The sequence below is a fragment of the Pagrus major genome, chromosome 24 (assembly GCF_040436345.1).
Source record: "Pagrus major chromosome 24, Pma_NU_1.0".
NCBI lineage: Eukaryota > Metazoa > Chordata > Actinopteri > Spariformes > Sparidae > Pagrus > Pagrus major.
The window spans coordinates 13,509,070-13,522,616 of NC_133238.1; the positions used below are offsets into that span (position 1 = coordinate 13,509,070).

Sequence of the window (13,547 nt, forward strand, 5' to 3'; positions counted from 1 at the left end):
ACCCCTACTTCCTTTTGGTGTAACAATTTTGACCCATTTTGATATTTGAGAACAGTGAAATAACCATAAATGACACGATCTTAACTGAAATGACTCAGAATGCATAAACACGTTTGATCAGCGCTGCTGCTCCTGATTTTAGCATATAAAAGCTGCTGTGAGTCACATTTGACCCATATGTATTGAAACTTATTGTACTGTAAGTGCACCAGAGGCAGTGCCGGCCCAAGCCTTTTGGGGGCCCTAAGCAGAATTTGATTTGGGGCCCCCCTCCCACCACCGCGGAGTCACCTGTGCTTGACAATTATTGACACAAATGTCACACTATAATGTTACATTATAAATCGTATTAATACAGTGACGGATTATGAACTACTGTCCTCCTGGGCACAGATGCATAACGACCCCCCTACCTTATTTGTATGAAAGTGGGTGCAAATGGGGGAAGGGGGGTCTGGGGGCCCTCCCCTAGAAAATTCTGAATTTGGTAGATGTGATTTCCTGTATTCTGGTGCATTTTTGGGATGGCCAGCTGGAGAAGGGCAATACCTCAATTTGTTCAGATTCATGGCCTTTTGCTTTTTGACTTATTGAGGTAGTGACTTCACGCAACGACTTGGGCTTCAGGGCCCCTTGACCTCTTGGGCCCGGTAGGCTCATTCAGTAATCCATCCTTGCTCACATGCCACAAATGTTTTGGGGCTCCTGGCCCCTCTAGACCTCTGGCCCCCTGGGCTTGGTAGACCCCTGTATTAATATAGTTGTTATTTACACCAAATCAGTCACCTTTTAACTTTAAAGGGTACTAAAATCACAAATGTATTTTAAACTTTCATATTCAAAGTGAAGCACTAAGTGTGGTTTACTGAACTTGAATTGAAAAATAACAAAATACAACAGCAGAGATTGCATTTGTTGTAAATAAGTGTGGCCAGGTCATAAATGAGGAGACCGGACACAGTAGAATAATTATTGTGGGTCTTTTATTCTCCGACTGCAATTTATAAAAGAAACAGCATTAACACTGCAATTTTGAGGATTTGAGGTCATCAGTATCAAACAAACAAAATATTTTTCCTCACTGTACGTTACACTGACGGTAAACCTCAGTTAGCTTATGAACTTCAAACACTCATCTCTGTGTCGTAGACATTTGCTCCAGTTAAAAGTGACTCTAGACTTGACCAGACAACAGTGGCTCTTTCTGAATAAATAAACTAAAAAACAGAAAAACAAATACATACATTTTCCCAGCCACATAACTCATAGTCACATTACAGCATATTCTTTAGTTCACAGAAAACATACTGTAAATTACACTAATGAACAAAATACATTTTCAAGTAAACATTCTTACATGAGCTTAAAACACATGTTGTGAATAGTCTTAAACTCACTGGCACTCCTGTGTGCAGCTCGTGCACCAAGTCCCACACCTTGACCTCAATGCGCTCTATCTCCCCTCTAAATTCATCAAACACATAAAAATGGACACAGTTTATGCAAACAGTTATTCTTGTGTTTTATCGATGTTAATAGGGATATTTTTCACACGTGACATCAAAATACACACCTCAGCAGCCCGTCTTTCACTCCCACTACTGCTACTTCCGTGTAACTAACTCTGCACGGGAACGCCGTGATCCCCCATGATCTCCCGCGATCTCGCGCAACCTACCCATGGATCTATTATAGATCCATGAACCTACCGCTGCGCCGCTCTTAAAGTGACAGTGTCACCTAAACAAAAAGAAACTGCTAACACAGTAATAATTCCCTACAGCAGGAGTTCCCAAACTTCAGAGTGCCGTGGCCCACTTTAAAATCTGAAAATCTCTTGCGGCCCACCCAACAACTCTGATCAACACACAAATTCAATTACAATTCCCCCGTCAATAATGAAATGTAAGATACGTTCCGGCTCATAAATAGGTCAGATAAATGAAGAATAACACGTAATTTAAATCACATGTTTTTGTTTTATTAGTTATGATTACTTTTTTAAATTAAAATATTTAACCATAAATATTTAATGGTAACTTAAAACTTAATTACAAAATAGAAAATGACCTCTCGCGGCCTACCTGCAGTACCTTCGCGGCCCACCAGGGGGCCACGGCCCACACTTTGGGAATCACTGGCCTACAGAATAATAAAACGCTGTCTTAACAGTCTGAAAACAGTCTTGGTCTCTTGTTCACCTGGCTACACAAGCAAAAAATAAATAAATAAATTTTTTAAAAATCTAATTTTTTTTCTTGATTGGCAGCCGCTTAGTTCGCTTATGCCTCGTGCGGCTCTGGTACAGACCACCAGTCCAGCTGAGACCATAACAAGACAAACTGCTCAGAGAGAGAGACAGAAACCAGCCTGGACCAAAGACTATGTGTTGAAATAGCTCCAAGCTTAAAGCAAGTTCTTACTTTGAGAAACGAGTGTCGGACAGTCACACCACATGAGTTTTGTTGTGTTTGGTTGAAAATTCTAAAAAAAATGAGTGATGAACTGTTTAAATGTTGAGTATGTTGACATAAAGCATAATCTTCTGCACAATATTGAGAGGGTTTTTGACAAATATATTTTATATTTATACATGTTTGACACTGAAGACAGCAAAATTGCCATGTCACGTCACACACCCATGTATACAGCATTTGTTTATGTTTGGGAATACCTGACGTACGGTACAGTCACTTTTCTAAGTGTGGTATATAGAAAGATATGACTTCAGTTTACATTAACACTGTTACAGCTGTAATATTACATTAACAAACCGAATAGAACAAGCTGGGAAATGTTGAACATTAAGTTATGTGGTAATGTAACCTTACAGAAGAAGAGAAATGTTTACTACTGCTGCTAAAAGTTGCTCATATGGAGAAGTAGTATTTCTATGAGTAACGGGAGTTGTTGTGTTTACAGACACAGACAGGAACGGTAATATTGAGACACTACACTGTATGGCCAGTGAGCGGCGCTGTAAGATTGTGATAGTGGATTAAGACTGAATAGAGAAGCATGAAGAAGAGTTCAGGAAGCGATGTTACGAGACGCACATGTACCCTGCTACTGAGAGTTCAGTAAAGTTACTAAACTGTTCGTCTGGCTCCTCTATTTTACTCACCTACACCACACACCTTATGACCCTCAGACAAATGGCTTGGTGGAGAAGCTTAATGGCACCATTCAGAGGTACAATGCATATTATTATATTGGCAGGTAATCATACACCTATGACATGAATGGTATAGACTCAGTTGGTGAAATGAAATGGCTGCTGTTTTGTGGACTAATATGCACAATTGTCAGGGCTCTCAACAAACTGGCCCATAAGCACCCCAAAACATGGGACCATTACCTGCAGGCCACAATGTTTGGCTTGCACTCAAAGAAGCCCCTGACGACACACTACAGCCCGTACTTTTTTTGAAAAAAAGAAAAATGGCCTTGGATATGCTGGGACCCTTCACAATTGTGTCAACACACTATACAGAGCCAGAGGAGAGAATACCAGCTAAGCTCCTCAAAGGTAGCAGCTCTCCTCTGGCTTGCCCCCCCACACAACCACCACCCAGCCCCACCAGAACCACCAGCCACACACAACCACCACCCAGCCCCACCAGAACCACCAGCCACACACAACCACCATCCAGCCCCACCAGAACCACCAGCCACACACAACCACCACCCAGCCCCACCAGAACCACCAGCCACACACAACCACCACCCAGCCCCACCAGAACCACCAGCCACACACAACCACCATCCAGCCCCACCAGAACCACCAGCCCCACCAGCCACACACAACCACCATCCAGCCCCACCAGAACCACCAGCCACACACAACCACCATCCAGCCCCACCAGCCCTGCCATTCAACATCCTCGAACTGACCACCTTCCTTCTCCCATCAAAGAACCCTGTGACCCTCCAGCAGCCACGTTACCGGAGAGTCAACCCATCCACAATGGTACATCCTGTTCAGTAATGTGACATGGTATAATAACACTATATATGCTTTGAAATTACTGTAATGTTTTAAATTTCCAGCACTCAAGAATATATGGAGGAGCAGAGTGGAGATCCTGTAGGCTAAAGTGGGGCCTTATAGCCTTTTTACTGCTGATCTCCAGAGCCTGATATGCAAGTTAATAATTTAAATATTATCTATGCAGATTTTGAATGGATATCTTGAACTGGTGTCCAAAATTGTTCCCACAAAGGTCCGAGTCATTGACTCTTATGAAATGACATCTATGTGGAGTGGCACGTCAAGGTGGACGAGAATGGTGAGAAGAAAGGTTGTTTTCAAAGGTGTTCACTACAGTTACACATCTTAAATCTGAAATTCTCACTTGATGTATTGGAGTGGGACATTCTGATCGGATCGACATTGGTCTTTGGTCATCAGTGCACTTTGATGACTGTCATTTATGCAACTATTGCACAAATCAATTCTTGTGCATTGAGGTATCCTATCTGTAAAAGGCCACGTATCCAAAGGAGGGACGATCTTTGCTGACCCCTTTGGAGCCACTCCCACTCAATGAAACTGTGCAGAGATTCAACAAGGTCAGAAAATCCAGGATTTATTATGTATTTCATTTAAGTATTTTAAACTAACAGTTTTCTTCCTTTTTTGCTTTCGGGCCTTCATGCGGAAGAAAAAGATTTCATTTTTCAAGGTGGACATACGAGACAGTGAAGTAAGACCATGTACCCTATGAAGCATTTTAAATGTGCAAACTGAGTCTCACTGACAGTAACCTGTGTTTTATGATTGCAGAGCTACTGCTGAAGAACCAAGTGGTTGATTTTCCAGTAGATGAGGTGGGAATCAACCACATTCCTAGAGAATTGGTCCTGACACTAATGGATCAATCTGGTAAGCTTCAATCTATTTATCAACCTAACTGAAAAATCTGCAAACACCAGTGTGAAATTGAAATATCTCTTAATAGACAACATGGCACATTTGTGCCACTTCTGTGGGAGAAGGGACCCTTCAGAGACACCTGTGGATAACTGGGTAGGAAGACTTTTAAGTTCTTTACATGAAGTGTGGATGTCCTGTTTCTAAAAATCTCATTTACATATCTTCTTTCAGATTGAATACACAGCAAGTCTCTCATGGTTCCACTGGGTGTGTGCAGGGAAACCCAGCTTGGAACATGAGTTTGTGTGTCCTGCCTGCACGTGACACCGAGTCTGAGCGCTGCCTCAAGTGACATCCCCTCATGAGCTTGCCGCCACCACAACCCGACCCAGAAAAGCTGAAAATGGATGGATTGTCAAACCCTTGAGCCCTCATGGATCTTTGCCCTCTTGCTTTTACTTTCTCCATATATCTGTACTTTTGTTACTCACAATCTTTGTATATTCTAATAAACGTTGCTAATCTTTCATGGCCTGTCTGAGACATATTTGATTTTGGCCTGTGCTGAATAAAAAATTTGCAGTTTGATGCCTATGTATTCTTGCCAGGGTCTGTGGACCACAGTTTTTGGTCTTATTATTTTGGGGGTTCTTCGAACTGTACTATATCCAGATGATTGCATCAAGAATGTGTGACAACACAATAAGTTTTTAATTGACTGTTTCCAACTGGCAGCTTATTCGTGTTAGAAATCATGACAGTAGCAAAGTGGTGCATAGACACTGTGGTCACAAGTTGATCTGGCCACCTTCTGCATCCAGGAGGTGGCTGTGAGGAGTGAGAGAGGCTATGCTGCAGACTGTCTCTGGTCTGTCTGGTGTAGTGGATCGGTTCTGATGCTGGACAGTTTTTTGTTCCCTCAATGAGTTCGTGTCCCGTATTTGTCTTTTTCCTTTTTCTTTTAAGAGGGTTCATAGTTCTTCTATGTGGTGCATGTTACTCAAACAGGAAGCAAGGACGAGTAAGTGTATTAAATAAAAGTTTATTAGAGATACACGTCACAGGAAGAGCAACTCTCCCTTTTCCTGTTTACAACGTCTTCAGTAACAGTCAGCAACGTTCATACAGCGACTGAGGGTCAGACACGTTTCCTCAAACAGGAGCCCAACTACAGATCAGGTTTGTTTTACACAGAGAAAGCCTGAACAAAGAGGCGCATCTGAGGACAGCTACGTCTTCTCTTCCCGTGTTCAACATGTGTTGAAGCTGCGACAACCACAGACGCATTCGGCTGAACGGCGGCAGTTAACATAGTCCCGTGTTGATCCAGAACACCGGCTAGTGGGTCTACACAGTCAGGACAGCTGACGATAAACTGACTCCACTTATACTCTGGACTCAACATGGCGGACACTTGTAATGGTGGCTGGTTTAAAGTTACAGGCTGTGTCCAAATTCAGGGGCTGCAGCCCACGAAGGGCGCATTTGAAGGCCAATTACGTCACAACGCTGCGCGAAGGCTGTCCAAATTCGAAGGCTGCTCCACATGCAGCCCACAAATGCAGCCTTCCCCACCCTCGTTTAGGAGGACGCACCGCTACTGTCCTTCGCGGCCTCACATATCCCAAGATCCTTTGCGCACCGCTGCTCAGTCCCGAAACAGAAGAGGAAGCAAGAGAAAATGGCGACATCAAGTGGCGCAGACATGACATTTAAATTTAAGTAATGGGTTTATACTCGGTTCTAACTCATTTGAACATCCAACGCCAGATATGTTAAACTTCAAGAGACTATAAAACCTCCAAAGTTTAACTTTCAGTTAAAATACGTGACGCTGGTACTGCTATGGTAAATATAGTTGTTATTCACCAATGGGTTAATGTTTATTTGTAATGTTGATAATTCAATTTAGATTTGACACATTGTACACACATAAATAAATGTACACGTTTGATAGATTTGAACCAAAACAAACTTTAATGCATGAACACCTGGTGACGCAACCAGGAAATACTCCGAAGGCTGGACCGTCCCATTTAACAACGGTGGACGCGGCCTTCAAGGTCTCTCCGAAGGACCCGGCCTCCGTGGGCCGCAAAGGCCGCGTCCTTGAAGGCTGCAGCCCCTGAATTTGGACACAGCCACAGTGAGTTAGTAGAAATGAAGATGGAGGCACATTGTTGTGTTTCTACTGTCACTACACTGAGCACACTTTGTGTTCACGAGTCAAACATTTCAAAAGTCTTCATTACCTTCAGCTGGAGCTTCACACGGACACAACTGTCAGTCTGCGACACACCGAGCACACAAAGTGAAAGTTAACGGGACACCGGATGTAAAGCGAGTCCGCACTTTGTTTCGCGGTGCGCTTGTATGCTAGGCATTACGGTACGAGCGACGAGGAACCAATTTCAAAATAAAAGCGATGTTGTGGTGAATATGTTTTCACATTGATTCATTATTGACAGACTGAATGAATGAATGTGAACACATGTTCACCACAACATCGAGCTTTACCGCAGTAGATTACACAGGAAGTGACAGAAACACTCACTTCCTGTTAGATGTGACTGATTGATTTAAATGTGATCAGACACATTGATCAGTGTGTACAGTGTTCACTTGTTGTTCATTGTGACACCACAGACTGTTAAAACTCTACACACAGCTGTGATTTGTGTTCACGGATCATTTTACATCACTTCTCACATAAATCAGCTTCATCTCAGTTTGCTGCTGTTTCTAATGATGTGAGCAGACCCGTCCCTCTCACACTACATTAATACATCAATACATTCAAAGTCAAACACACAACACAAGTTTTCATTATTGATTTGTCACATATTGATACTGTCGGGGCTTCTCCTCTGAATCCTCACATCCCACTGACCACAAGTTTGACTGCTGTTAAATCTTTTACAGGCCGATTTAAACGAGTCACATGTTAATAATTATTATTGTTCTGTTTATAATATGAATGTGAGATATTTAGTCTTCTGTTGACACAATAAACCTTCAACATCACACACATCACATCAAAATCTCTCCAACTCAGCAGAAATACAAAGTTTCTATAAAACGTCATGTAGTTGAGTCCACGTCTGAACCAATCAGCTGTTAGATCAGGAGACAGACAGGTGTTTCCCATCATGCCATGGGGTCCTGCAGTCTGTGGAGAGCAGCTGGAGTTGGACACAAATCTAACCAGCATGCATTGTGCTGCAATCGCTGCTGATGGGTTCTGTGCAGGACCGGCTCATCTGGACCGAGCCTGTTTTCATCCCTGAAACCAGAAGTGACCTTTGTTTCCATGGCTGAATAAAGTGAATTAACACACTGACCTTAAAGGAGCTTTACTGTGTTTATATGTGGCGGACCCTGCCACCTTTCTCGCTTCAAACAGTGTTGTGGGACCTTGTTTTCCTCTGAGAGCAGCTGGTTTATTCACTGATGGAAACACTTTGTATTATTAGCTCATTAATATTGTAAATATCAAAGTGTCACTTTGAATTTCTTCTATAAAACTACACAGAGCTGCTTTAAGATGTTCATTAAAACAAATGCAGAATCAGGTCATACAAGACATTTGAAGATGAAAGCAGACTTTTTGTCTCCGATACAAAGAATATAAAACACTTTGTCACTTTGTTTGTGCAGAAATATTTCATTAAAGCAGGTAAAGAAAGTGTTCACATCAGTCACACAGGACACATTTAAACACATTAAAGGAGAACAGCAGGAGCAGGTAGTGAATCAGGCCTGACTCCAGAAAGTGTCCGTCCTTACATCCTCTGATAAACATGTCTGAAGGCCACAGGGACAAACGTCTTCCCGTAGGCCTCCGTGTTTTCCTCCCGCGTAGCTGCTCCGATTGGACGGCCACATTCCAGCTCCACCTGTTGGGGAACTTACCTGGTGATCATGTGGGTTTGATTGGAGCAGAGCAGAGACGCTGCCCCCTGCAGGCTGCTCTGAGTCACTGGCTTCACACTGACTTCAGTCTAATACAACAGGTGGAGATCAAAGTACAGTGGTGAGTGTTGTTCTATCAGTTATCATGTGCTGGAGTTTTATTAGAGTTCACACACAAGAATTCAACCAGCTGCAGCTTCATTAACATTCAGACACATTCAGTAAATGTAAAGAGAGCAGGTCTGTCTCAGTCTGTGCTCTGGGATTCAGTCCTACACTATGTGGACAAAAGTATGTGGACAGCTCAGCATTCATCTCTATTTACTTTGTATAGTACTTTATACTCAAACAGCTGCTTCACAAACACACATATGTACTGAAGTGCTTCATGCAGCATTAATAGGGAGTTTTGGGTTAAATTTGGCTGTCGATAATAATTAATGATCATCAGGGATAATTATTAATTATGATAAATAATAAGATCCAATTTTCATTCGATCACCTCGGGGCACCACCCTTGAAGAAGGGAAAAGAGCCAATTCACCAAATCAGTCTCAGAAAAAGGTACTAAACTGTTAGTTTGTAAGTCTGATTAATAATTAATTAAAAACTACAACCAAAATGACCATAACAGCTGTAGCGGTCGAAGCACTTTGGATCCTTGACAGAGTCGACAACATGAAGATGAAAACACACTAACTAACATGTACTATATACAGGTGTGTGTGTGTGTGTGTGACCTGATGCCAGGTTATAGAAGATGGTTAGCTGCATGTAAAGACTCTGAGTCTGTGTGAAGCATCATTCAACTAACGTCAAATTAGCTGTGTAGCAAAGCAAACTACCAACAACCTGACCTGAGATCACAATAACACCAACAGTGAACAAACACACAGACTGAACAGATGTGAGGGCGACAGGTCAAGGAGCAGATGTTCATACGTGGAGTAGAAGATCTTCAAGCTCAAAGGATTGCACATGAGCAGGTCAGCATCTACAGCAGAACATTACTGGTGCTGTTTCCTGATAAACACCTACAACTGTTTGTGTTTGTACAGTATATTGATCATGTAACTTGGACACACAATAATCAGAATCACAGTTTTTCACCATTTGAATTTGTGTTTTGGTGCATGACAATAAACACAGTCAGTAGAAACATGTAAAGAAAGATAAAGGGCTGCTACTTCAAAACAATGTTATATAAACTGGGACATCTGTCCAGTTTTGTCCAGGACTGTCTAAAGCATTGACCATTGAAAGTGTAAATGTTCACAGTAATGCTGAGGACAGTCGAGCTCTGCTCCATAAAAATATCTCATCATGTTGCTCATCTGTTGCTTTACAGGCAGAATTTTACAATCTATAATTATAATATTTTACAAAGGAAAGGCTTTGATGCTTCCTCTTTTTGGGATTGGAGAGATTTATTAGAGAGAGATGAGAGTGTGTTGGCAACGATGTAGAACGTTGATATTTACCAATAATGTAAAATGATATTTCTAGCTGTTTCAGTATTGAGGTACAGTCAGACTACATTCATAACTTTGCATGGACATACTAACCTAACAAAGCTGTTATTGTGAATCAGGTGAGGGTTTCCCGTCTCACTCACCTGCACAGCAGCAGAGGGCAGAGAGAGAGAGACGCTGTCACAAGAGACCTGATCACACAACAAATGACTGTAGAGACATTTTCTACATTTCCTCTGATGAGCTGTTGCTCTCTGCTGCTCTGTCTTGTGGGTCTGTCAGTGACATCTCACGCTGTCGCGTTATCAATGATGATGTTTTGTCACTGCATCAGAAAATGGATGTGGCTTGAGATCTTGTAAAAAGTAGCAGGTAAGTCTCTGGTCAATGCGTGGGAGTCGGCAGTCTGGACAGTTATCATGCAGTTTAGCTACAGTAGCTACATATGAAAGTGTATAAAGAAGTGTGTGCAGTCATTACAGTAAGTACTTAGTAATGAACATTTATAACATTTTGAAGACATTATTCTAAGCTCAGCGTTCTTCATCATTTTACACATAATGACGGTTAATTGTTGTGTTGTTGTGAAAATTGATAATATATAAGAAAAAGTGAGCTGTTTTATTTTGGATGATTAAAAACCCACTTCAGATCACAACCCTGGCTCCATTAGACAGCAGGGATTTTCTATTCATCCAGCGCCCAATAAAATTCAGATTTTAATGATAGAAGTGAATTTGAAAAGTGTCAGCTGAACACCATGAATCGTTATGGTATCATTAAAGTGTCAAGGTAAACTCAGGCAGGTAAACTGCAGTGTGGGAGTCAGATACTGAGAGTCTTTGAGAAAGAGTCATTTATTGATGAACATGCAACAATATATATATATATATATATATAATAATATAACAGAGAGAGAAACCTATTAATATATGTCATAAGGTCAGGTGGTCCTCTCACAAACCATGGATGCACAACATCTTCATCTTCACTGATCTTCACTGAGAGACGAACAAATGTTTCTCAGAGATCAACAAAGTGTTTGTTTTAGTTAAGGTGGTATTTCTTTTCTTTTCTTTCACTTGAATTCCTCCAGATGTCCATCGTTCCCATTTCTTCTGAGGACAGCTTTACTCATTCTGACGTGTGTTTTTCATTTCCTTTTAAACTGGTTGTATAGACAGTGGTTCATGACTATGTTGAAGTCCCCCCACAAATTAAAATACCTTCTGGTTCTGTTGCTGTAACATTAAATAAGGATTTGAAGAAGTGCTTGTTGCTTTCTGGAGGTGCATGTACATTTATCAACGTGACAGGTTCAGTCTCTAGTTTTCCCTTGACTAGTTCACATCTTCCCTCTTCATCCTTCATTTCCTTTTCACTAACAAATGTAGTTGTATTTGTCAGTATTTGAAATATATAAATTTTCATATATGGATGTCACTGATGTATCAATACGTTTATTGATTGATATCCTATATATTTTGAGTATATATTTCTTTTTGAACAGTCGATTCCCTGTGACTGGTGTAACAGAGTTAAAATGCACTTCATTCATTCTGATTTCCATTTTGTATTTGTGAATTGTATTAATCATTAATGACTCTAATGAGTATGGGTGTTTTGATCGCATTGAGTTACTTTAATTTAACATTATTTTATTAATGTTTCCTGTGTCATTTCTTGCCACACGTCATCTTTTCTGAACCTCCTCAGCTTCCGTTGTCCCGACTGACCCTCACAGTGCCGCCTTGCATTGCTCGGGGTGAGTTGTGTGGAAAAATGCTGCTATTGAACCGTTTATGTTTAAACTTTAATGTATATTGGTGACTGTTAAAACTATTAAAGCTGCAGTTGGTAATGTTGGACAGCTAGCAAGATTTGAAAGTGGCACCTCCTCTAAGCTCCACCCCCTCCTCCCCCTCTCGTCAGTGCTCCGTCCAAAGCCACGCCCCGACTATGGCTGTGCAATATGATCAAAATGTCATATCCTATAACCTCTTCAATAATCAAGAAGCCCCCGGCTGCAGTACGCAGATCGGGGAGTGGCTTAATGTGGGCGGAGCTACACGTTTGACTCCGCCCACTTGCCCCCACATTAAACCGCTGAAGAAGAAGAAGAATGTGTGTCTGAGAGAGAAGAAGCAGACAGTACAGTTCATACATTTGGCAAAATGGAGGTAAGAACATTCTACTTTACAATATTTCAATTCAGACAAGGAAGGAAGTAACATCATTTTATTTTAAAACAAGTTATGCTCTGTATGTATTTGCATTCTACACCTTGATGATACACCAAGTTATGAGCTTTGTCATTAGTTATTAGCTTTTGCTAATTATCTTACGGCATGGCTGGACTGGTAATCTGGTATACAGAGCATTTTCCCGGTAGGCCGACATACTTTTGGGGGGAAAATGTTATGCAGAGTTTTCACGTGCATTTCATGAATATAAACCTGGACTTCAAATCTCCTTTTCTGAGTTTTAGATTAATATTTATATCCGACTTATTTGTCAGTGTTTTGTTATGTTTTTGTGATAGTTATTACATGCTAACTAGCAACCTAAAGTAAAGCAGGTGTAACAGTAAATGCTGTGATTTAAGCAGATTTAAAAAGCTGCCATTCACAAGCATTAGACAATCTAATAGCCTATCATCTGAATAATCTGCAGGAAAGATCAACTGATGTTTAATTAATGAAATATTGTGTTGCTTGTGCTGGTTGAATAAAACAGAAGATCAGGATATGGAATAACAATCAAATGGTAAATCACATTAGTAGGCTAGTATATAAAAAGATCTGATCAATTGTATTGGGCCGGTCTGGGCCAAAAATGCCAGGGATGACTTTTTGTCTCAGTCCAGCTCCAGCTGTCATGTTAGCAGACGTCAGCCGCTCTTCCTTGTTGAGGAAGTACCTGTTAGCATCCATGACATGACATGAACATATGGTTGACAACCATATAAAAGGCCATTCCTCACTAAAACACAAAAGTGCGTATCTTACATATTACACAAATGAATGAATTAGTATTTTTTCACAAATATGAATCTTGTTCCCTTCATTCCTCTCTTACAGAATTCACAATGATCAAGTGTGGCTTAAGTTGTCGGACGACAGCACATTTTCATTGCTGCTATTGTGCAGCAACAATTATAAATAGATTGCACTTCATAAGGCATTTACAAATACACCAGGAGGAGGAGCATGCTGCAGCCCCCACACAGCACCCATTGGCCCCCGCTCAGCATCAGAGGCCCCCACACATCACCCATTGGCCCCCAC

At 41.3% G+C, this 13,547-nt stretch overlaps 1 protein-coding gene across 1 annotated transcript in view; it reads right to left on the minus strand.

Moving 5' to 3' along the window:
- The window catches only part of LOC141020433 (NACHT, LRR and PYD domains-containing protein 3-like), a 67,016-nt gene that overhangs the window by 20,275 nt on the left and 33,194 nt on the right, over nt 1–13,547 (minus strand). The gene's annotated exons all lie outside the window — the stretch shown is intronic.